The sequence below is a fragment of the Pongo abelii genome, chromosome 15 (assembly GCF_028885655.2).
Source record: "Pongo abelii isolate AG06213 chromosome 15, NHGRI_mPonAbe1-v2.0_pri, whole genome shotgun sequence".
Lineage (NCBI taxonomy): Eukaryota > Metazoa > Chordata > Mammalia > Primates > Hominidae > Pongo > Pongo abelii.
In genome coordinates this window covers 89,732,681-89,759,975 of record NC_072000.2, presented here as the reverse complement: position 1 = coordinate 89,759,975, position 27,295 = coordinate 89,732,681, and the positions used below count along the sequence as shown (strand labels likewise).

Here is a 27,295-nt window from a genome sequence, read left to right as displayed (position 1 = left end):
TTCAAAGAAACAGATAACACTTTTTAATGTGAACCAAAGTGGTTGTTTTGTATACAGTGTTTTACAGTAGCTCTTGAGTAGATTTCCACTTCTTTTCTTTTATAGATTTGCTACAAAATTTTAGCTTCGTCATCCAATGAGACAATGTAGTTTTTGTTGTTTGTTTTGGTAGCAGGAGAAAGCAAGGAAAGGGGAAAGAGTACCACCGTCTTTTTTTGTGTTATTTTTCTGTTGTTTATTGTTCAGTTGTTGTTTTGTTTTGGAGGGAGTCTGAAATTCCTCTATTACCCTTGTCCCTGAAAGGCACAGAAAGGTCAGAATATCCATGGTTGTAGCAGAACAAGTACATTCCAGAAAGGGGCTGTATATTTCATTGACCCATTCTTAATTCCTAGTGGCAAAGAACGAAATGAGAGAAACACTTTGAATGTAGGTTCTAGTGCTCAGTTCTCAAGTCTAAGTCTTTAACAGAAATGCCTGAACCCCTTCATCAAAAACAAACAAAGATTAGTAATATTTTGAATATCGAGATTGGATAGGAAGCAACATTTATAGCACACTCTTGAAAGAACCACATGACAAATCCAACTGATTAGGAATTGTAATTGAATGGAAGAGGGAACTATTTCCATTGTCTACACCCTATCAGTGACCTGGATGCTAAATGAAATCTTAAAAAACAAAATAAACAAAAAAAAACCCACTTGCTTATGTATCCATTCATTCTTCTGCATAAGTTGATAGAGTTGGGCATTCAAATTTTTCAGCATTAGTTTAAGAAGTTTCATCTGTAAAATTACGTATTTAAGAGAGAATGCTGCATTTCTCTTTTATTCTTATTTCCAAAATTTGTCACATATGGAAAGCTTCAGTTTTTCAGTAGAATTCTTATTTATTATCAAAGACAGCTTTTGTGAGGAAAGCAACACCTTTTTTGACAAACCCAATTTGTTTGCATATGAAATATAATGTGAAAATTAATATTGTACTGTGTTTGCAATACTGTGAAAATACTGGGATCTTATTTTGACTAATTATACATCTTAACTTATCCTATAATGAAACATTTAGCTGAGATGTAGTCTTGCTTTGCACTTTCTTTTAAGTAGAGGTGTGAGTTTTTCTGTTTTGGCTGTGTTCCATTTTGTGCAATAAGATTGCATTTTCTTTTAAAAAGTCCTCTGCTTCAAAACCAACTTTCACTTTCTTGTATAGAGTTCATATTTACTCTGGAGAGGTTTGCAAATCGTAATGAGTTGACAGCTTTACAAAGAGCCATGGGATTCTTTGAGATTAAAAATAACAATTGAATATTATATATATTATGGGTTGCAAATTATGGCCCATGCCGAATCTGGCCTGTGGCCTCTTTCTGTATGGAACTCAAGCTAAGAATAGTTTTTATATTTTGAAATTATTTAGAAAAATAATATTTTATGATACACAAAAATTATATGAAATGAATTTTCAGTGTCCATAAATAACATTTTATGTGAATACAGCTGCACTGATTCATTTACATATTGTTTAAGACTTTTGTGCTACAACACAAAAATACTTGAGTAGTTATGACGGAGACCATATGGCCAGTAAAGCTTTAAATATTAATTATCTGACCCTTTACAGAGATATTTGCTGACCTTGGTCTCTCTTTTTCTCTCTTTCCTTTTTATATATAGCTATAGATAGGTAGGTAGATTTATGATCTATTCATCTATATATGTATATTATCTACCTATGATCTAGCTATATCTACATCTCTATATCTACAACCTATCTACATCTATTTATATAATATCTATCAAAGAGAAGGAGAAAATGACATTCAATTAAGAAATATAACTGCCATTTAATCTCAAATGTGTTTGGACATATTTATACTAAAATGAACAAAATTTATAGTAATCAATATCTTGTTCTCATTTATTCTTCATGTGAAAATAGCACACAAATTAAAACAGAAGATCCATCCCATTTCATGTTCACATTATTAACCCATCTTCATTTACATAGCTATACCACCTCCAGGCAAAGATGAGGTTTGCACTATTAGGCAGACACTGAAGCAAAAATAAACTTCTTTTCAACATGTGATTTTTCCAGCTATCATGTCTTTGGCTCACACAGACTCATAAAAAGCTTTAAATTTACTACATTTCTAAAAGGATACAGTTTGTGCAGTTGGTAACTGTCACATTCTATATAGACACTGGTGAAATATATTCACAAAGCAAATCAGTTATTCCTCTCCTTTGCCCAGAGATGGAAAATCATTCGATCTCATAAAACTTTCTTATTTTATTTTATATTTTTATAGCTAAAAATATGAAGCCGAATAGTGACTTGGGTGGTAATTGTTGATTTTAAAATGTCCTCTCTCTAATTTTAATGTCAGCATAGCAAATGGAGAACCACTATTGTTTGTTGCTTGATCATAATCACTTTCCTGAACTAGGAAAACCACAGAGAATGTGTGTGTGTGTGTGAGTCTGTGTGTGTGTGTGTGTGTGTGTGTATGGGTGGGTGGGTGAGTGGGTCTGTACAAAATAAAAATACAGCATTTAATTTACATGTAGTTTGGGCTATAAATTGTGAAGAGGAAAAATTTTTGTTATTTTTTCTAAATTAATGTCACTGAAGAACTGTGATTATTAATACTTTAAGTGGATGGTGCTTTCCAATTACAATTAATAATAAAACCTACTTAGATTTTAAAAATAATTGTTTTACTAGCTAATTCAGGCTAATGTCAAGATAATCCAATCAGTGTAGACATTTAACCATATTCAATTATTTTAACTACAACGATGTTACAGAGTTTGAAAGGCAAGTGCACATTAAATTTCTGCTAAAATAAACACTTCGCATTTCTTATTCTGAAATCACCTTGTAGGCAGGCTTATATAATAACATGGACTCTTTGAAATCATTATTTGCTCAGTGTGCTATTAATAATAATCTTTTCATGTTGAATGAATTGAAGATGAAGATCTACTCTTTAGCTCTGACAGTTAAGTGTAATCTTTTAGGAATGTGGGCAAGAGGCAAGAAAGGAAACATGGCGATTTACATTTCTCAACAGTACTGATCCTGAGAAAACATACTCAGAAGACACCATGAGCAGAGCCTCCACGTGAAGTAAGAATTGTCCTTCCTGTCTACACAGTTAGTTCAACTAATTTTACTGGGATGACCACACATTGTCCTTATTTCATCACCCTTTTGCTCTACACACTAGACTCTTCCTCTCTACCCACAAACGCTACAGGACTTTCTTTATTTCAATACAGTGAAACTGACTCTGTAAGCTGCCCCTTCCTTACTGGTAAACAACTTTATCCAATTTTAGGTCCTTTCAATTTGTTGAAAATCCTGTATTTCCACATAGGATTTTGAAATAGTTTGAATGCTGTTGGAAATGATACGTTCTGTTATACAAAACAATCCATTGGAACGTTATTCTTGAATGAAAAAAAGTTTACACATTTCCTCTTAAAATAAGATGAATTCCTCTAAAAAGTAATTTTGTAGGAGAAATATTAAGAAACACTATCATTTGAATTTTCAAAGCATCTCATATTTCCAGTGTCCTGCTAAATCTAAAACATATTCTTTTATTTTCTTTAAAAAAAAAATTAAAAAGAGAAAGTGTCTTTGCAAAACAGGAAAAAGTATTGACTTAAACATACAAAAAATTACTGCCTTTTTTAACCACTTGGATACATGTGTTTTAATAGTAGATTTGTTTACATCATCAAATTCTTTCTATCTTTGCTATATTGGTTTTTCAAAAGTAGACCCTAAATATTATTCCTACTAAGTTTCAGAAATATACAAATTATATCTATATTTTCTGTCCTGAACTATTAGAATAACCTCTCATGTGACCATATAAACAGCAACCACATTCTAGTTCAAAATGCTTTGGAATTGAAAAGCAGTTTTCAATTCCTACTTATAGTGGGGTAACAACGTCTTTAGGCTGCTTAGGGCTAAAAGCGCCACACACTTTGAAGATAAATTAGTTTCATTTTTATTACTGTATTGCCAGCTTCTCTTTCAAATTACATTTTTAATAAATTTGATCTATAGCCATTTTGAAGGGTGAAAGCCCATAAACACATCTTCCTGCTTTAATTGCCTTTATAAAGCACTTACTCAAAAGGGTAGTTTTTCTTCCCAGTTGTACCACCAGTTTTTATAAGTGAATCTGCCTGCCTCTCAGGATAAACTGAAACTCACTGCTAAAAATGAATCCTGTACTGTGGGGTGTTAATATATTCACACAAATTTTTATTACAACAAAAAGAAAAATAATTGCCTTTTCAAGGAGGTTGTATAACATTAACAGGTTACATTTATATTCCAATTTATTTACAATAACATACATATTATATTCTACATATCATGGTCCTATTGTCAGATCAATGCTGTTTGTGACTTGCAGGCAGTTAAAAAACCACACCTTTTGTCATAGAACAACAGGCTTGAGCAAGTTTTCTACCGGGCACTGAGCCACATGAATCCATGTATCTTTCTCTTCTCTATTTGTGTGTACACTCCTCCCTGGGTGATCTCATCCAGAGTCATGAACTTGCATTCCATCTACATGCCCATGCCTCTGTTGTTTGGATCTCTACTCCCATCTTCCCCTGAGTTCAGACTTGCACCGCCTACTGGCTCTTCACTGACCGGCTAACTGATGCTCAAATTCAACGTATCAAAAGCAGAACTCGTAAGTCTCCCTGCAATCTGCTTTCCCCATCTCAGTCCCTAACGTCAACATTTCATACTTGGGCCCAAAACCTTGTAGAAATCTGTGACTCCTCTTTATCTCCCACATTCCTCAGCTATTAGCAACTCCAATGCTCTCCAACTGCATAATACAAACGTGTACACACAGAATCTGACCACGTCTTAACATCTATTCTGTGAATACTCCCAACTACCACAGTCTTCTCTCACCTGGACTGTAACATACTACTGACAGGTTTCTGTGGCTCTGATAATACTCTAAACACTGGCTATAGCGATATTTTAAAATGTGAATTAGATAATTTCTCACCCTTGCTCAAGACTGGCCAATGGTCTCTATCACACTCAGAATGAAATCCAAGCACCATGGGCTACAATGGCACACGTGAGGCAATCCTTACCTTATTGCTCATCTCACCCCACTCTCCTCCTCACGCATATTGCTCTAGCCATGTTCACTGACCTTCATGCTTTCTGTGAACGCCAAGCCCACTCCTGCCTCAGGCCTTTGTACTTTCTCTTCTCTCTGTCTGGAACACTCTTCCCCAGGTTTTTGGATGGCTCACTTTCTTACTTCATTCATATTTCAGCTCAAATGCCAATTCCTTCGGAATGCCTTTCCTTTCTAATCTAGCATCTTCTACTCCATCTGTCACTCAGTAATTGTGCCCTTATAACATTTTTTCTACATAGGTCTTATCACTCTCTGAACTTTTATTATACTTATTTATTTTTGTATTCATTTATGGATTTTTTCTTTCCTCTCCCAGTAGAATGTTGACTCCATGAAGGATAGCAGCTAGTCTCTTTTCTTCCCCACTGGATCCCTTTTGATTCCTGTATCCTTTGAAGAAACAAATAAATCTTCCCACATGGGGATATTCAATTCCACTATTGTGTAGACGGCCACTAGGTATGGGATGTGGAAGGTATAAAGTAAACTCAGACAGTGAAATACTAGGCCCAAGTCAGCAGATGCACTTCCTGTCTCAGTCACGATTTCCTCAGCAATTGCAAGAATGTAGGAGGGGAGAAATGGGGAAGTACAGAAAGAAGTGTTGAGGCGTTGGCATTCTGGGATGAATACTAAGAATATGTGGGGCAAAAAAAAATTGCTGTGAACATCTCACTTCCAATAACACATAAGAAAGCAATTGAGTCAAACTGGAAAGTGAAAATCAGAAATTCATGATTTAGAAAAAAAAGTTTCTGATTTCCCACATAAACTCAGAAGTCATTACATTTTAGCAGTTGTAAATATCACTAGGAAGCATTTTAACAATGCAGACTTTTGAGCCTCTGGGATTTGGGTCTGTTCTCCAGAGGATTCCAACGCAGGTGGTCCGTGCACATGTTTTGAAGAATGGGGACTGGGAGCAGTGAGTGCTCTAAACTATTTTATTTCAATAAAGAAAGGAGAAATGTTTTCTAGCTTCCTTTAGATGCACAATAAAAATATATTTTTTCACATATTTATTTATTTATTTATTTATTTATTATTTTGCTTTAAGTTCTGGGATACACGTGCAGAAGGTGCAGGTTTGTTACATAGGCGTACTTGTGCCATGGTGGTTTGCTGCATCCATCAACCCGTCATCTAGGTTTTAAGCCCCGCATGGATGTCCTAATGTTCTCCCTCCCCTTCCCCTCCACCTACTGACAGGCCTCAGTGTGTGATGTTCCCCTCCCTGTGTCCATGTGTTCTCATTGTTTAACTCCCACTTATGAGTGAGAACATGCGGTGTCTGGTTTTCTGTTCCTGTGTTAGTTTACTGAGAACGATGGCTTCCAGGTTCATCCATGACCCTGCAAAGGACATGAACTCTTTCATTTTATGGCTGCATAGTATTCCATGGTGTATATGTGCCACATTTTCTTTATTGAGTCTCTCATTGATGGGCATTTGTGTTGGTTCCAAGTCTTTGCTATTTTAAGTAGTACTGCAATAAATGTACGTGTAGATGCATAATAAAAATATTTTTAAGATCATCTATGGAAACATCAACCTTGACTGATTTATTTCAACATATTCACAAGGCATTATTTTTGTAAACTTATAATTAATTTTCAAGAATGTCATTAACACAGTTTTAGCATTGCCTCAGCCCCTCCGTTGGTGAAAACTAGGACGATTACAGCATCTATATCACATGATTATTCAAACATGTTAAGTGATGGAAACACTTAGAAAAGTGCCTGGCCTATAGTAATCTCAGTAAATATAGCAATTGTTATTATTATTACTAATTTAAATCATGATCTGCAAAACTTTTAAAGTTTCATTCATTTGACTATAATCTTAATTGGTTTACAACAGTTTTTGCTTAGGGTGTAAACTGACACCTAAATTTTCATGTGTTCTGGTTAGGTGCATAAATATTCTGTATTAGAAAAATCACAAAGTTTACCTCAGTCAGTGTGATAATTAACCCAATTTTAATCTCTAAGAGTGAATTGAAATAGGTATTTCTTTTGAATCCACACTATTAAACTTTAAAAAGTCATGTATTTTTACTGTAAAAAAATCAGGAAATGCAGAAAAATATTACCTATAATATTACCTGTAATCCATTAATATATTCCATGCAAAATGTCATCTTTTGGTGTATATAAATTTTTCTTTTTTTTGAAACAAAGTCTCACTCTGTCGCCCACTCTGGAGAGCAGTGGCACAATCTCTGCTCACTGCAACCCCTGCCTCCTGGGTTCAAGCAGTTCTCATGCCTCAGCCTCCCGAGTAGATAGGATTACAGGTGCCCGCCACAATGCCCAGCTAATTTTTGTATTTTCAGTAGAGACAAGGTTTCACCATGTTGGTCAGGCTGCTCTCAAACTCCTGACCTAAGGTGATCCACCCACCTTGGCCTCCCAATATGCTGGGATTATAGGCGTGAGCCACCATGCCCCGCCGCATAAAAATGTTCATAAAAATAATGCCAAAACTTTACATATTTCTTAATTTTTTCAATAAAATATGCTTAAAAATTTATTCTATGTTAATTTTCATTTTATTAATCTCATTGTTCAATTATGTGACTCCTGGAAATTAAAAAGACAGTGTGCCCTTACAGACAAAGTATAGGCACTATTTCATTAGGGGGAGAAAAGAGAAGTATGGTGCCCTAATATAAATCCATCAGTGTGCCCTTCCAGGATTCCTCAAGGAATGAAAATTTTCCAGGTATACAATCCCCAGAGTGATATTTGAGTGAAGACAGCAGGTCTGTCCTACCTAGAGCTTCCTAATGGAACACTCTAATGATAACTGCTAGTTTAATTATGCACAATGCAATAACATTTGAATAGCAGCAAAAAAATGCAATAACATTTGAATAACAGCAAAAGAGAAGTCAAGTAATACTTAATCTGCTTTAATTATGTATTATTTTAGAAAGGGATATCTTCTTAACAGGAACTCTCACTCAAAATTACAGCTTTACGCTTTTAGCATGGATATTTAACACAGAGGCCAGCTCCTGAGTATTCATGTGGTCAGATGTACCTTTGCATAATATTGTAGAGAATTCTCTTTTAACTGACAAGTGAGTGGAAATCCTGCCAACATTTCTTTCTTCTTTTTAAAAAATTCGTTGCAGGCTGATGCTCTACAGACAATACACCCATCCTTCAACTATATAGCTTCAATATAATTGTATTTCCCTTTATTTCTCACTTTTATGTCTTTGTTTTGAAAGGCAATGGTGTGTAGATAAAAGCTTACGAGTAAGATAGACAGTAAATTGAATTTCACCTCTCTATTTGTTTACTGTGTGACCTTGGACAAGTTGCTTAACTTGCCTAATTCTCAATTCTCTAATGTGTAAAATGGAGATGATGACATATTTTATAATTCCGTTGTGAAATTTGAATAATAAGAGGCATAGAGATCATCTGTCACCTTATGCTGTCTCAATATAAGTCTCTTTCCTTTCCTTTTATTGTATTGTACTTTTCTGCATATTTCATTGTGTACTTGTCACATATTTTAAATTATCTCATCTCTTTTGCTTTCATTATTTCCAGGTTGATCTCAGCTGCATAAGATATGTCTGGGACCATCTGGCTTATTAGTCTCTCTCTCTCACTCTTTTTTGTTTGTTTGTTTTTTCATGTTTACATTTACTTTCTTTCAAATAGAACATGTTTTTCGTTTGGAAAAAATCTGAAGGTGTCATATACAAGTACATAACAAACAGCTTCACCTCAGTCCCTTATCATTTTAATTTATTTTTCGTATTCCTATGGTGACGGCTCTAGACCTGATATATAACATATTTGTATGTGTTCCCAACTTATCTAACAAACCATCTCCTTGCAAGTTTTTCTTGACCTAAATGGCATACAATAGCCTTAGCTATGTTCTTTGTCATGATACCAGAATACAATCCACTAAATAGCTTAGTGGCCCAGGACTGCATGGGCCACATCCTGCCTCTTGTCAGACTAGCATCTTTTCCTGGAAAACCGATTTTATCAGGACAGTGATGTTTGTCACTTCTAGTTCTTCATACCTTCTCAAACATCCTTTAAAAATACGATCACAAGATTCTTTTATTGTGTTAGTTATTTCACTTTTACTTATGAATTTTTAGCTAAAATAAGATACACAGTTTAGGGTCAGACCACTGGGACTGAGGACACCTCTCTTTTTCAACTCACTGATTATCCTGTCTCCAGGTTGTGGAGTGAGGTCTCACATTGAATCACTGGATTTTTCATCTTGGGCTTCTTTTCTGTTGGGAAACCATATAATTTTCTTTAAAGGCCTTTTCTTAAAATTGAAACAGTTAAGTTATCCGATTTCTTTTTCCATATCTTTTTTTTTTTTTTTTTTGCCGTCCATTTGCACTCTGAACCCATCAACCTCTCGTCTCTTCATGAACACAGCAAGATGTTGGTAGCATGTGCCTTCATTTTTGCCTTACCCTCCTTTTTTTCTTTCTTTCAGTTTGACTGTATCAATACAAATGGCCCTCATTTTGCTCTCTGATTTATGTGGTAATTTCTCATCCTTGTTTTCCCCCTACTGGTCTCATTAAATGTATCTGAAAGTAAAAATATCTTCAGCCTATGAATTGTTTGAGCTTCATTTTTTCTTCTCAGAGTGCTTCCTCTAGAACTTTGTTGATGGACTCCGATGTCCTGACAAAGGAACAAAATTTTTCACACCTTGGATATTTCTTCTAGAATTTTAATCATCTTCCTGTTCTGTAGGAATAAGGTTATCTTCCAAGTATATTTTCCAATATATGCAGCTTTTAGGGAAGATATTAATGATTTGAAAAGTTGAACTTTTCTTTTTCTCTTACACATAAACCCTCACAGTCCTATGACTCATCTTTTAGAAGTAATTTTTCAGCCTTTCTGCATGTATATACATGTCAACATTTTAAATTCTGTATTTGTTTTAGATTGATTCTATATATTTGCATCCTTTGTATAGTTTTATTTATTTTTAGTCCTCTCGATTTTTTTTTCTAAGTAAATCTTATATTCTCTTTAAATACAGCCATTTTTCTTCTTTAAGGAAGGGAGACATACCCTTAAGTAACCTATCCATTTGTATTTCTTAGTGCCATTGTCTGAGAGGAAGAGGGTGCTGCAGCATTTGCTATAAAATCAAATCTCTCTTTTTCCACAATTGACATCCATAATCATCCATTTCAGAGTTAGTTCACTTACCTCTGAAATGTTTACATGCCCTGTCAGCTAATGTGATGGTTGCAGATATACTCACTCTCAGTACAGCTATTTCCCAATTTCCAGACTCACAATAAAACAAGTTTATTTAGTTTGAGTTCCAAAGGCTGTAACTCTAGCTTCTGCATTTTAATTATCTGTTTTCATTATCTTCTTTTCAATTGTGATGTGCTCATATTTATCCTTCAAGGTTTTGTGCCAAACCTCTTTTTTCCTTTTCATGATTCCTCATAATCCACAGACTTACGGAAACACAATATTTCTTCCTGTTTTTCTCTTTTTTGTTTTGAATTTGAGTTTCATTTATTTTGGACTTTTGGAGGAGTTTCCTTTTATTTATTTAGTGATAATTTTGTCCTTTCCCGTATTTATTTTCTTTTTCCTTTATAAACTTCCCCCCCAATTTCTGTTCCAATGTACACATTCTCTTTCCTTCTGCAAAAACTTTGCTTTTTCTTCTTTTTATTTCTACAGATCTTGATCATCACTAGATATTTCATTTACTTGTCTTTTATTCTTCTTTCACCATTATGACTTAAATTGCTAATTTTTAATCATCTCCTCATCTCTACCTAAAGCTACTTTGAATAATTTTCCATATCAATTTATTCTAGGACTCAATATTTTCGTTGTGTACAATTTTATTATCATGTGCTTTTAGGAATTTTCTTAAACACTTCCCTTTCATCACAAAAATTACAAAAGGTACAGTAACAGCTTAGCAGCTAATATTAAGCAGTGCTTAATAATGTTTAGGAAGTGCTTAATATTATTTATGAAAAGCCTTCTATATACCAGGCCCTCTGCTATGTGTTTTACCTGACAGAATTCTCTGACTCAGCTACTGTTAGCCTTTCATTTCATAAGGGACAAAACTGAATTTTGCAGAAGCTATCCAAGTTAGGGTTTAGTTTGCTGAGAGTCACACAAGGAGTAAGAGGAAGATCTAGTATTCAACCAGCTAGTCTGACTCCAAAGTCTGCCCCCCATCCCACCCCCCACTCCCGCCAGGAATAAATCTTCCTCCCAGAATAAGCTTTATTTAGGCATCATTTTAGTGTGGGGCAAGACATGAAATTAAAGCCCTAGAAAAATCATTTGGATACTATGATACAGGCCAGGTAGCACACATTGATGAACACATTCATCCAAGTGGTGCCACCGCCCTTCTTCTCCAGCTGAGAGCTGCCACGTGCTCGTGAGGAGGGGTCAGGATTTGCCAGAGTTCTTAATCAGTCAAGGCAATTAGAAATCCAAGTATTTTGCGTGTGATGTTTCCCATTAGAAAAGTTGTATCTCCTTAAAAAAATTATACATCATGCTGGCAAACCAAAGACATCTGTATGTGTAATACAATCTGTGGAATTAGATACCTCCATTTAACTGACTCCTAAACCTGTTATATCCCATGGATACCATTTTTCCTCTAGAATAACATAATTAGGAATATGGTGCCTATCACACCTCCCTTCTCACCCTGAGGTTGTGCTCTAGAACCAACCAACTAGATTCAAATCTCAGCTTTTCCACATGACCTTATGCAATTTACTTAACCATTCCATGCCTCAGTTCTTTGCTTATTAATATAAAATAGAAATAAAATTGTCTCCATCAGAGATTTTTAAATAGTTGCCTTTAAAAATAATTTTCACCAGTTTCACTGGAGAGTGGGGGAGTAAAACTTCTCATCTGCCTGGCCAACAGTCAGTTCACCATTGGGTTTTTATGAGGATTTAGTAGGTTAACATTTGCGTATTTAATAAAACACTGAAAGAACAGGAATAAGAAAAGATCACTAGGCTTTAACTCAGGATCCCTGAAATTTGAATCGAAGTTTTTAATCCACTCACTATGTGACCTTGAGGGAGTCACCTAAATGCCATTTGTGTCCTCATCTGTAAAAATATATTTTGTTTTGAAAAATATGTGTGTTATCTTATTATCTCAAGGTATTTGAGGATCCCTCATGTCTATTCTTTACAGAAGCAAAACATCGCATCTTTCCATTTTATAGGACAATGCCAACTCCTGAAGATCTTGCTGTACATGGTCAAAGGGTGAGCATACTGCAGGCAACCAAAGGTCAGGCATACTGCAGGCAACCAAGAGTCAAGACAAATTTACAGGATCCCTCCCTACCGCGGCCACTACCCAGCTTCCCAATAGTGCCTTCCTAGTAAGGGTCTATCTGGTCTCAGTAAAAGAATACAGAGTCACACAAAGGACATGAGCTTTTGGAGCAGCCTTATGCACACTGAGTTCTATTAATGATGTGGTTATAAAAGGAGGCTGAAGTAGTCATGGCTGAATGTTAATTTAACTACAGCCATATATAGTGCAGTTTAGAGTGTAGGAAGGAAAGGTATCCTATTAATATCTATGAGTGTGTTAGGACTCCCATGTACCAGTCAGGGTGAGTGACATAGCAGTCCTAAAGAACAAACTTTATGAACCACAAACTGTTCTTGGAATTCAAGATCTGCGAAAATAATGAATATTTCCCCAACACTCTTAACTTTGAGAATAGAAATACTGTTCCATAGCATAGTGCTTGATATTATTTAAGAATTAATTTTAGAATGGCTTCTTCTAGTTTTATTGATCAGAGGCTGGAGCTGCTTCTTTAAAAGGAATTGCGCTAAAGTGTAAAAGTTTAAGGATTCAGAAAAGTCTTATGTGTTTATGTTGGCTAGGTCAACGAGAAATAGCTCAACAAGGTAGAAAGATCATAGAAGACTACACTTTGTTAACAAGACTTTCTTTGGTCGCTCATCAACTTTAAAATTATTGGAGTCCTCTAATAACATTTACCTTCTGCTTCTCTTTTGGCAGTTTTTGCTTCATATTAAACTTATTTATTTATGTGTCCTCAGATTGTGTGTTGCTTATAGTCAGAAACTGTCTTTTCCCTAGAGTTTCTCTGCACCAGCTAGCACAATGTCTTTCAAGCGGGATGAGTATAAATGTTTGTTGAATGAACTAAAACACACGTGTCTTCATAGGTATACATATATACTCATCCTAAGACATTACCTACTTATTTTCCACTGATCTCAACATATGTTTCCGTTCATATGACTCTAATACTCTAATTTCTTTTAGAATAGGTTGAGCCTTGTTTAAAAGAAGGGGGTGGTTTACACACACACACACACCCCCTTAACATGCCCTTGGCAGAAATCTTGATCAGTCAAGGCAATTGGAAATCCAAGTATTTTGCATGTGAAGTTTCCCATTAGAAAAGTTGTATCTCCTTTAAAAAATCATACATCATGCTGGCAAACCAAAGACATACGCATGTGTAATACAATCTGTGGGATTAGACACCTCCATTTAGCTGACTCCTAAACCTCTTATAACGCATGTATACCATTTTTCCTTACCCCAAAGAAATCATCAAATCAAAATCCACAGAAATCAGAAGGAACTAAAAATTATTTAATTCAGTCTCTAATTAATATTCATAGACCTATGGTTATACAATATTTGATTACAAAGTCATTTAAAATGGATTAATGGAACAAAAGCTTTATGGTTACTAATAAAGACTAAATGTACATTATGATTATTTAATAATAGAAACTACTAGAAACCTGATTGTATACATATAGGAAAACTAATGCAAAACTACAAGCAAAGTTTCAAAGATGATTTTTTGAAAAAAAAAATTCTAAACCAAATACCATTTCCCTTGATAGATTTGCTGCCCATGCTAATGGAGACAAATACCTGCAGAAGAACATAATCAAAACTCAAAGGAAAGTAAGGAGGAGCAAGTTTTTTTAAAAGGAATACAGTTTGCAATCCTATTGTAAATAATTCTTGTTGATAATTGATTTTGTGCTTAAATCTCACAAGAATAAACAGTTTTTAGTAACGCTTTAAATTCTTAGCGTTTTCTAGGAAGCAGTTGTGATCAGTGAATCAGATCTGACTTAATCTGATGATTGAGTATTCTTTTCAATAGAAAAGCCAAGAAGAGCTGGATACTATTTGAATGCTTCCTAAACCCTATTTCAACACTTTTCAAATTGAACTTACTCTTTTCCTCCAGATATGTGCTCTTCCTTTTATGTCTTGTGTCTCCATCAATACATTACCTTCCTTCTAATCACCAGAGCTAGACAGTCCTGGTTATTGTTGATACATTCTTTCTCATCCACAGCCACATTTAATAGATCAATTATCCTCCAAAAACCCTTTCCTGCCTTGCTTTTCCCATTGCCACTAGTTCAAGCCTTTATCATCTTTTTCCTACTGCAATAATCTCTCACTGGCCCTTCCCTCTCAATTCAACTTTCTATAATACCACTGGATTTATCTTCCTACAATACTAACAAGCTTACATTGCTTCCCAGGTTAAAAAAAAAAAATAGAAGAAATGATTTCTAAAAGCACAGATGTCTCTCCATTTCAATCTGGGTGCCAGCAAGCGTATTTTGTTTAGTCCACGGTCTAAAATTTTTTTTGATTGGTCAACATTTAATAATTTGTAGAATCAACTTATGATATTTACTGCTTTTCTTGAGAAAGAGAAATCAGCAATGAATGGTAGGTTGACATTTCTCCCTTTGAACTGATTTGCTGTCCCCACATACTCCTGCAAATGTAAGCCTTCTCTATGTCACTACAGTCCCCATCACTCCCTGTTGTCCCCATGTCTCCTCAGCAATGACAACTTCTGTTGCTTTCACTTGTCATATCTTTTTTCGCTGTAGTTTTTCTTATTTCCAACCCACTTCCTCCTACTGTATGATAATGTCCATGTTTCTTAGCACAGCATTCAAGGCCCTTATAGGCTGGCTTCATTATCCTCTCCTTATTTTATCCTCCTCTATATCCCACTTTATATTTTAGCCATATTAGACCGCCCCTGTTCCTAGACATGTATGAGCTGGGGGTTTCAAGTACAGATGGACTCAGACTGTTTGGCGTCAAATTTCCATCTGTGTTAGCTCTGTTATCTTGGATAAACTACCTGACCTCTCTGTGGCTTGGGTATTTCATTTCTATACTGCAGATGTTGGTTCCTACCTTCTACAGTTATGATAATGATTTAAGAGAGTTAATACATAGGAAACTTTTAGCACTTAATAAATGCTCAGTAAGTTTTAGGTATTGTTAATTTCCCACGAAATATTTTACTCATGAAGTTCCATCAGTTGAGCATATTTTTTTGTTTTGTTTTTTTGCCTGGTGTACTTCTACCTCTTTAATATTCAACTTAAGTGTTACATTTGGGAAATGTTTTCCATTTTGCCCATCAGAATTAATTACTCCTTTTGTTTATGTAAGTACTCATAGCCTAATTTGGTTATACCTCTTTAATGGATTTGCCATATCTCCCACTGGATTTTCAGCAACTTCAGGGAAAGGAGCAGGTCTTACATGTGACTTTATGTTCTGAATATCTAGATGAGTGAAGTACAAATAGTAAATGTTCAGAAAAAGTGTTGCTTGAAGAAAAGTGAATTTATGAGCTTGCCTTTGATGAATCATGTAATTATAAGCTGAGTGAATCTTAAAGAGAATCATATACAATTCACTTACGGGAAAAGTGAAAAAAAACCAAACAGATGTGGAAATTAAGTAATTTTACTATGGATAATTAATGAAGTAGAACAAGGACTAGGCCACCAACACCATTACCCTGAACTTGCACTTCTGTTTTTTTTTTTTTTTTAAAAAAAAGGTATTCATGAGAAGCCCCTACATTAAAATAATAGTGGGGTCATGCAGGCAGTTCTCCTAGAAGGTAATTGTCTGCCAATGTTATGCCACCAAACCACATGTCAGGATGAAGATGGTGGTAACAACCATATTGTTGAGGGACCAAAATTTATGAGGTACAAACTTGCCATTGCCAGCATCTCTTTTGTGCAGGGGACTTGTACCATCTTCCCACTCTTCTCAAATCACTCATTCATATGCTTCCCTTATCTCCACTCAGAGGACATGAGCTGGGGAGGGAACTTGAGGGTAGGGAACCTGTTTCAATCTATTTTGTGGCTCCAGTATCTAGAAGAATTCTCAGCAAATTATAAACACTCAGTGGATTTTTTTTTTTTTTTCAATAAATCCGTGGAACAAAAGTCTCAAGAAGTAGAACATGGAGCTATGGAGATAGATCACAAGATAGAGTCAACAATTTGCTAGGCTCATGTAATGACTTATTGCTGAGGTCTCACTGCTGTCTGTTCATAACACTTATCTTCCTTTCTTTATACTCCATACTGGACCCAATAGATAGAAATGATTAATTCCCAGTAGAACTTTTCTATGTGTGTTCTAGGCTATTTTTTTCCACTTTCTGTTATAAATTTAGTTTGCCACTACACCCAATTTTTTTCTTTTCCTGCTGTGGGCACTATTTCAATACCTAAAAACTCTCAATTTAAGTAGAGGTTTGTAGTTTCTCCCAAAACTAAAAGCCAGCATATGACAGCAAGAGGAGATATTTCAACAGTAGTTGATCACAAAATCTTGAAGTGTTCTTGTGCACATAGGTTAAGAAAATGCATCCATGTAGGATGGTTAGATTCAAAACCCTAGAAGGTACAAGTTTAGAGGAACTGTGAGTACTAAAAAATTTAAAAGAAATGGGAACCTCAAGGTTTGAGTGTAAAGCTTATTTTTTATTTATTTATTTATTTATTTATTTATTTATTTATTTATTTATTTATTTTTGCAGAAGGCAGGGGAAGGTGGCAGGGGTTTGGGAATGCTTTTTATTTTCAGCCTCAGATGCTCTTATAAGAAAGTAAACCCAAGACTAGGTGAGAATTGTGTGGCTTCATTTTGTCAAAACATATTGCTACTTATAAGATTAGGGATGCTGCCAATAAAATATTTCTTCAACCCTCGAGGTTCTACAAGAATAGACTCTTGGATAAGATTATTGTTAACTGCACAAGTATTGATATAGCCGCTAGTTAATAGCTACTGGCAAACAGCAGCCTTTTTTGTTCTGTGTGAATAGTTCCTCCTCTACTACTCTGCCAAACTAAGCACATTTGGTGTGTTTTCAAAGTGGCACACAAGAGGTCAATTCATTAATCATTCTCAAATAGTGGGAAACATAGACTCCTGTCTAGGAAGCCACTGGAAATGCAGTCTTTTCTGTTTTCCATTTTTAGTCAGAAGGTGATATTCTTTCCCCTAAAAATTTCTTCCTTCTTTGTCTTACTTCCTCAATGTCCTATACATTTCTCATCTCTTTATATGAGAATTCCAATGAATGGATTATTTTTAAGTAGACACTTGAGTGGGATTTGGTAAAAAGAGGATATTTTGTTTTTAATCATGTTTTACTCTATTTACATATAGTGTATAAAATACTTGGCCAAAATGGGTTTTTCTGAATTTTACCCCACTAAGTAAGTCACTTCTTTGGGCACGATGTATGCTCAATGTTTGGTAACCACACATCTATCTCAGGTAGATGGGTCATAGACGAAGCTAATCTGAATATCACCCCCTCTCCATCCTAGGCTGACCTCGCAAGCATGGGATTTGGTGGCAGATAGACTTGGGTGGATGTCTGGCTCCAATTCTTGCTAAATATGAGACATTGGGCTTACAAAACTTCTCAAAGCTTTGCTTTCCTCTCTCTCATCTGGGTCTAATTGTACAACCTATCTCACAGAAGAGTTATGAGGCTACATTTGATAATGTATGCCAAATATCTCAGCAGAAAGAGGAAATTTCCTCCTAGTTTTCTCATTTCTTTCCTTTCTTTTCCCTCCCTCTTTATTCTTTTCCCTCCTCTCTTTCTTTCTTTTCTTCCCTTTCTACTCTTCGACCCCCTTTCCTTTGTTCTCATCTCCATATCTGAAATGCATCCCTTCGCTCTACTTTCTCATATGAATTCCACTAGAAAATGATTCATACATATTTTAATTGATTAGGAGTCTGTAAACAAATGAAAAACAAGGGACTTTTTCCTCTAACCTGAATTCTATTAACATAGAAAATAAACTAACTTTTTAGTATAGAATTTTTTTTTCCCTGAGGCTTCTAGCTGGAAAGGACTTCAGATTTTGGATGACACTGACACAGCTGGCTCTTTTGTTTGGTGGAGAGAATTACAGAGCTGAACACTGAGTGTAATATCAGATGGAATTCAAGAGCCTTTCCTCTCTGCTCTCTGGATCTCAGTGAAATATCCTGTCTGTTTTGAGGGTCAAAGTGAGTTCTACTCAGTAATTGAATGCAGAGCATAAAATCCTTGCCCATTTTCAATTTGAAGCTTCCAAAGCTGATCAGGCAACAGACCTCTGACATTTTGTTTGTTTTCATGTGAATATAAAACTCAAATATTTAATTGATTGTGAGCCTCTATAATATGCGGTTTTGCCTTCATTTACAAGCATCTCCCTCCCTCTCCCCTTACCTCTACTCTGAGTGCCCAGCTTTCCTGCAGTCCTCAGCCTTCTTTGCCTTCACCAAAGCCCACAGTACACTTGTCTAATCTTTTGCACGCTCATTACTCAGAACGGGCAAACAAACAAATCCACTTGGGAAAACACTTTTTAAAATTTAGTTTTATCTTATTTCCAGTGCTCCTTCCTGCAATTATCTTTGCTTTCTCAAAATGTTTTGACTTCTTTCAGGTTGTAGATTTGATGCGTGGTCACATTTCTCAAAGTATAATGCCTGATTCTCTTAATGGTCTTCTGAGAAAGAATCCGAAAGCTATTTCTAGGTAAGTTACATCCAATTACTCGACTAAATATCCCAGGTGTTCCCTGGCTTAGGTGCTAAAGACATCACCCTTTCACATTTCTCCAGAGATATGATACCTACCAGTTTTGGCTTGATCATCCAAGTAGGAATTGCACATCATTGTAAACAGTTGCCTCCAAAGAAACCTGGCTGGCCAATGTGTGACCCCAATGTACTCTCTTCTTCTTCAATTGCGTTTAGGTTTCTCCAGACACTTCCTATATTTGCAGTTGATGTTCTTTCTTTCCTTCACCATTAGTTTCTTATGCCTATATCTGCTCAACTCTTTATCACTTTCTTTTCCATTTTTTATAAGTATTTATGGCTTGTGCTTCTTACAAAGATAAGGCAAAGAAAAATAATCTTACTATTTAAGAAGCACACAAAAATGACAATCAATGGAAAATATAGCTCAGTCTAGGAACACAAATGGATTCTTTCATGACACCAAACACACTTGAAGGCAGGGCTGCAGTGCTATTGCCATCTCTCTGTCTAAGCCCTAACACAGTACCAGCTACAGAGTGGGAGCTTTGTAACTGGTTAATGGATGGCAGTGTGGATTCCCCTTCTTTTCTTAAAATCAGAGCCTAACACAGGCACAGTGAGATGTTTGCTATTTATGTGATGATTTTGTATTAGGACAAGATTGCCTTTTTTGGGGGCAGCTTAAGGGATATTCTATACTTGTGAATTAAATTATATATAATTATATATAGAATGGTAGTCATGCACACCTATGCAATTAACACATTAGTGGATCAGTAAAAGAATTGTGGTCATAATAAGGCTTCAGAATTTGGGATCCGGTCTCTATGAGGAGAGTCCTCAAAGGTAGAACAGCATTTTCAATACTGAAAACCTCACGCCGTGGAGTTTTTTTGACTCCCCAGATGCTGGTCATAGGTCAGGATTTTTGGCTTTTACACTCACCAGTTGTAGAAACTTGAGGAATCAACCACTCTGGGCCTTACTTTTGCCATTCATAAAATAATAAACCTTAAAAACTGCCAAAATTAGATGATTTCCTTGGAAAGGTCTTTATATATTATTTGATTTATTGAGTTATGGGTTAAGCATTTAGTTATGTGAAGCATTTTAAACAATGACTGGCAAATAGTAAGCACATAATATTAGCTCTTGTTGTAGTTATCATTAGTAGTAGCATTACTGAGTTGGTGTCATGGGCATGTGGCCCACACAAGGAGAGGTATGCCTTGGCAACAGTTGCTACTCAATAATTAGGAAGAGCATCAATCCATGAGATAACTACATCACTTTACTTTCCTTGTTCATAGGAGCTACACAATACTTTTGCAATAAAATGTGCCTTAAAAATTTTTTTTTGCATTACTTGTGGGGGATCAACACAGCCCCCACCTTTTCCCTACCACATTCTTCCCAAGAACAGAAAATAGCTTCTAAACTCTCACTGTACTTTAGAAAATGCAAAGAGATTGTATTTTTCAGGCAAAATTATACATTTTCTGGGGCTTCCACGTCTCAAAACCTACTGCCAGACTTAAGGACATTCTTGAAGTGGGTGCAGTAATGGAGGATAAAGCAGGAATGAAAATCTCTGAGTGTTGCTGCTTGTGTGTGGTCCCTCCTCTCCCCACAGCCCAACCCTGCTGCTCTAGGAGACTTGCCAACAGCATTTTACCAAAGGGAAAGAATCTCCAGAGTGGCATTTCCCTCCTCAAAATGTGAGAAAAACCATACCTAGAGAGGAGAGTTTCAGGGCTGATAGGAGGGGTGGAATGGAGGAAATATTCCCAATTTGTTGTTGTCAGTTTCCAAGAGACTCCTCTCCATTCTCATATGTAGCCAAAGTGCTCACGGAAGAAGGGGAAATGACATTCATTCAGCCATTCATTCATTCATTCAAACATTCATTGAGGATCTAAGCAATAAAATGCGGTGGCAAGAGGAAAAAAAAATGCTACACAGTCCCACTTCTTAAAGTACTGAGGAAAAGAGGAACTGCATAACTGAAACATAATAGTTAAGTCTTTAAAATATAAGGCATGAGGGGAACACAGAAGACAAAGTCCTAGTAGGTCCTGAGTGAGGCAAAGTGTGCGTGAAAGAGGCAAGGTGCTTCTAGGCAGAGGAACAACAAATATGAAGATGGAAGAGACTGAAGCAGCATAGTTTTTAGAGAGCTAAAAGTGGAAGCTAAAGAAGCCACACCCAGGTATGAGTCGAGAGACAAGGTTGGATGCGTAGGCAAGGAAGGTATGTGTGAAGTTCACTTGCCATGCTAAAGCATTTGAGAGTTTTTAAAATTGTCCAATGGGAAGCTATTAAATAATTTTAAATAAGAAAAAAAGTTAATTCTATTTTGCATTTTAGAAACATGAAGCTAGCAAGAGTTTTAAGGCCAGATTGTTTATATGAGTGATTGTTTTGGGGGGCTTGGGTGCACTTAGGACATGTTGGCCAAATAGTAATGCATGCGAGTAATTCTACTGAGAAATGATACAGCCCTGAACTATGCCAAGAAACGGGGGATGCAAAAGATAAGATGGTGTGAAATGTGAAAAGAAAGTCCAGAATGAACACCTGGATCCAGACCTAGCCTCTCAGGTAGCTGGTAATGCTTATAACCTGATACAGAAGGGTGGGTTGGGCTGGGAGAGAATAGCTCCATTTTGTTCTTGTTCAGTTTGAGCAAGCACTGGAACATTGACAAAGGCAGACAGCAGATGTGCTCATCAAAAGTATTTTTGCTGTATATTGGGTTATCAGGATGGACATGCATGGACTAATCAATGTACTTCAATGAGAGCGGTAGAAAAATGGAATGAGCAACAAATGGAGTCATCATACAGCCAGCACCATATAGAAGGTGAGAACATGGACCCTAGAGCTACAGTGCTTAAATTCAATCTCCATCCTCATAACTTAGCAACTGTTCAGCCTTGAGCAAATTGTTTAGCTTCTCTGAGTCTCAGTGTCATCTTTAAAATGAAGACAATAGCAGTATCTGGTATAACCCTGTTATCAACAGTGAATAAATTGATGCCTATAAAATGCCTGGACCAGTGGGTGACACAAACTTAAGGAATAGTATCTTTTTCTTTCTTTCTTTCTTTTTTTTTTTTTTTTTGAGATGGTGTCTCTCTCTGTCGCCCAGGCTGGAGTACAGTGGCGTGATCTCGGCTCACTGCAAGCTCCACCTCCCGGGTTCACACCATGCTCCTGCCTCAGCCTCTCGAGTAGCTGAGACTACAGGTGTGTGGCACCACACCCGACTAATTTTTTGTATTTTTAGTAGAGATGGGGTTTCACTGTGTTAGCCAGGATGGTCTTGATCTCCTGACCTTGTGATTCGCCTGCGTCGGCTTCCCGAGAGATTTTTCTAATGAATGAGAAGGACCAGGAAATATTTTTGGTAGAAGAAAACAAAAGCTTTAAGAAGAGCCTTATGGAGCCTCATCATTTAAAAGTAGATAAATCAATTGGCAAAGAAAAAAGGATGAAATATGGAGACCAAGAAGATGGACAAAAAGGCCTAGAGAGAATTATGTTATTGAAGCCAATGAGGAAAAGATTTTCTGAGACTGTTTAACATGGGCAAATGCACACACATGATTCAATTAAGGTTAAAAATTAGAAGTGTCTTTGGATTTGTCAATGTTAATATTTTCAGTGAAGTGAGCCTATTTTCAGCAAGAAGATCATGACCAGTAGGCTGAGAATGAATGAAGGACAAAGATGTGAAAATCCTTTCTACATCCATTTCAGGAAGCTTGGCAATGTGAGGGAGGAGGGAGGGACAAGTGTGTCTGGAGGGATAAGAAAGGCTGAGGAAGTATTTCCATTATTATTACTATTGGTAATTTTTGTTGTTTTTAGTGTGCGAGAGACATAACTATGCTTGCAAGGGAAGAGGAAAATGAGCTTGAACATGCATGAAAGAGAAAATATGAAGCCACATTCCTGATAAGAAAGAAAGAAGAATTTTCTTTGCTTTCAGTGAGAGCAGAAAAAAGGCCTGGAATGGCTGCTTTTAGGCAAAGCACTATCACACTCTCACCCGAGTTCCTGACAAGGTGCTAAAAGGCCTAACAGTCTCTGTTTTGATATCAATGCTGTCTTACTATCTGATGTCAGTTATAGGTCAATCTATATTTTGCCTCTCCCTGTAATCCTACAGCTCTAGTCTCTGCTGCCCAATACGGTAGCCACGAGCTCCATGTGGCTATTTATATTTCAATTTAATTAAGAAGTCAGGTTCTCAGTTGCACTAGCCACACTTCGAGTACATATGTGGCTAGTGGTTTCTGCATTAGGAAGCATAAATACAGAACATTTTCCTTATAACTAAAGTTCCTCGGACAGGGTTTTTCTAGGTGATGAAATAAACACCATTTCTCTTACTGGGGTTTGTCACATGTGAGGACCCCCTGATGCTGCTCATATCATTACTCTATTGACCTTGAACCCTGAGCAGGGTCCTTGCTACCTGGCCTTCCCACTGTGCTTGTGGTCTTTCATTAATTCTCTCTGTGGGACTCCTCTGTCTTTTAATCTTTCACAGCACCCTAGGTTCCCATGATTCTCTATGAAATTCCCTTTTTATTGGCCACAGCTGCCTCCCTTGAAGACTTTTGTAAACACCCACTTGCCCACTGACCTTGGAGATACTATGTCAAACTGTTCTCTTTGTCCAACCCTGCAGTCCACCATCCGTTTAGTCCCACTTCATATTCAGAACTTCTCCTTATGCTCCTCCAATTTTAAGTCAAAGGCTGCCAGCGAAGTTCAGCACGTGGACTTTGGATTCCAGCAGACCAGCTGGTACAGCATTTTATGTGTGTAACATGGACACGGTTCTTAATCTGTTAGAACCTCACTGACTTCATCAGTGAATTGGGAACAAAAACATTATCTGCTTCCATGGGTATCATGAGCATTATGTGACACAAATTTGTCTGCTTTGTAGCGTGATTCATGCTATACTGCACACTGTATTATTTCTTCCTCCCTTCCTCCCTCCGTCTCCCTTCCCCTCTTTTTTTTTTTTTTAAGTAATTTCAACTTTTGTTTTAGATTCAGTGGGTCCATGCACAGGTTTGTTGTATGGATATATATATATGATGCTGAGGTTTGGATATGAATCGTCCTGTCATTCTGCTGGCTGGCGAGCGTAGTAACCAACAGTTAGTTTTACAACCCTTATCCCCCTCCCACCCTTTCTCTCTTTTTGCTCTCTTCTCCTCTGTCTTGAGTGTGTTCCCAGAGACTCAAGGAGTCAGAGGTTTTATTTGATTGTGAGTACAGAGGCCTTGTAAAAACACATGCATGCATATGTTTGTTGCAGCAGTATTCACAAGAGCAAAGACATGGAATCAACCTAAATGCTCATCAATAATAGACTAGATAAAGAAAATGTGGTTCATATACACCATGGAACACTATGCCACAAACAAAGAACAAGATCATGTCCTTTGCAGGGACTTAGTTGGAGCTAGAGGTCATCCTTAGCAAACTACAGCAGGAACAGAAAACCAAACACGGCATGTTCTCCCTTATAAGTGGGAGCCAAATGATGAGAACACATGGACACGTGGAGGGGAACAACACACACTGGGGCCTTTTGGAAGGTAGAGGGTGGGACTGGGGAGAAGAACAGGAAAAATAACTAACAAGTAGTAGGCTTAATACCTGGGTGATGAAACAATCTGTACAACAAACCCCTGTGACACGAGTTTACCTATGTAACAAACCTGGACATGTACCCTTTAAGTTAAAATAAAAGTTAAAAGGAAAAAGAAATTCTTATTAGTCATCCAGAAGTGCCTAAACAACCATACTAGAAATCAAGTAGCCCTTATCCCTGCTTCCAGTTGCATGTACTCACTCCAGTCTTGCAATTTAAGCTGCTGTTTGATACATTCACTATGTAGGCGCATCCTTAGATAATCGATTGCTTGATTTAAACTATGTTTCTGTCTCAATATAATCTTTATTAAAGCCTCTGGAATCAACAATTATTCAAGTAATTTTCAAAAAAAAAATACAACCAATAGCCCGTAGTTAGTTCCTTTCCACAGTTTTGACTTTGCATATGTTCAAGTCAGAATATTCTTTTTCTCACTGAGCATAATACAATTGCATAAAAAACATATTTTGGGCCAGGTGCGGTGGCTTATGCCTGTAATCCCAGCACTTTGGGAGGCCAAGACAGGCAGATCATTTGAGGTCAGGAGTTCAAGACCAGCCTGGCCAACATAGTGAAACCCGTCTCCACTAAAAATACAAAAATTAGTTGGGTGTGGTGGTGCAAGCCTGTAATCCCGGCTATTTGGGAGGCTGAGGCAGGAGAATTGCTTGAACCCGGGAGATGGAGGTTGCAGTGAGCCAAGATTGCGCCACTGCACTCCATCCTGGGCGACAGAGTGAGACTCCATCTCAAAACAAACAAACAAACAAACAAACATTTCACAGAGGATCAATGGATACTGTTTTGTCATAATTTGTCTTCTTAAATGTCTTCTCCTTTTTCATATTCCTGGTTTCCATTTTTAAGCTAAGTAAATCTACACATGACTTTTAAAATATTTATTCGAACATACACATAGACATTTGTTGATATATTTGTATATTATAACCTGGAAATGGTGACTATGTCTGCTCATTTTTAACCTTTTCACATTTTATGGTTTTATTTGGTATCTTAATTGCTTTGCATGCTATTCAAAAAGAAGAAAATATTAAGAAAAAAGTGTGTAACTCAAAGACAGCTCGAAATATTAATCACTCTCTGACTTGAGGACCCCGTGAGTAACGTCAAAACTCATAGTATCATAAATAGTCTTATTGTAATGTGAACATAAATGTTGCACACAAAGTCATGACTCTTGAATAAAGCACCCTGTGAAGAACGTTCAAAGACCTACCATACTCTAAGGGTAAGCAATACCAGCGCTAGAGTTATGAACATCTGTTTGGAACAGTTTTCCAGTAAGAACTGTTCCTTTTATGAGGAAAAATCTGAAGAAAACATCAAGTGCTTACCATTACATCATGCTACAGATTTTCTACACCTCCGTAAGGAACAAAGTTATATGAGCTTACCTCCCTCTGCCCGCATAAACTGTCAATAAAACTGCCCTCGTGTCATGCACAACGGACATTCCTGGAGGTTCTACATTGAAAGAAGGACAACTCAGCCAGACCCGTGCTGGCAATTGTATTTAAATTGTATCTTTAAATATACTTTTAAAATTAAATCTGTACCGTGTAGGCCCCCACTAAGTAATCTGTGTTGGAGGAAGGAGGAAGCTAAACAAGTCAAATAAAAATAAAAATAAATAATTCTAAAGCATATATGATTCACAAAGCAGTTTAAAAGGAAAATGGTTTTCAGGACCATTAATCACATTATGTAGGGCTTGCTTTTATGCCTTGCAAAATTCCAAAGGGAGAATTTCTCCAGGGCAAAGTATAACTAACAAAAGAAGCATTAGACAAGAAAGCAATCTCCCTTTCAGTGGCATATTGATTCTATGAGAGAAAAGCCACCTAATCAGCACTATAAGTAGGGTAGAGAGTGCGAGAGTTTAGTAGCAAAGACACAGGATTTGAAGTTCTGATTCTAACACTCAATTATGAGCCCACTGGAGTCACTTAAATTGGCTTAAGCTCACTTTCATTATCTTAGAAACAAACAAACAAACAAACAGACAAAAAGCCAGGACCACTATGACACCTGAGCAGTAGGACTATTTTATTTTGAGAGCCAAATGACATATGCTCATAAAAGTGCTTGGTGAAATGTGAAACACTGTAAAATGGTTGCTTTGTAGTTTTTAAAAACAACTGCAGGATAAATGAATGAAAGTTTTTGAACAAAAACAAAACCTGCATTTGGTATTCAGGTTTCACTTAAATAAACTGCTAAATATTAGGTATTTTAAATAGATAAAAATATTAAATAAAATATTGAGACATTTTATAGGATTTCCTAAATTACTAAAAAGGGATCTACTTTTCCAGTATTCCCATAAATGACCTATTATAACCCAAAATAGTTTTTTTTTTTTTTTAATTTTACACAGTGTCAAAAACCAGGGCAGCACATGATACAAATTTCTAAATTCTGTTC

General features: G+C 36.5%; 1 long non-coding RNA gene across 1 annotated transcript; it reads right to left on the bottom strand.

Moving 5' to 3' along the window:
* On the bottom strand, positions 1-26,249 carry LOC100936536 (uncharacterized). The gene is made up of 2 exons (XR_002911281.2): positions 26,206-26,249; positions 1-391 (listed from the first exon to the last, which is right to left on the bottom strand). It is a non-coding gene; the product is annotated as an uncharacterized LOC100936536 (long non-coding RNA).
* Positions 26,250-27,295: the final 1,046 nt, after the last annotated feature.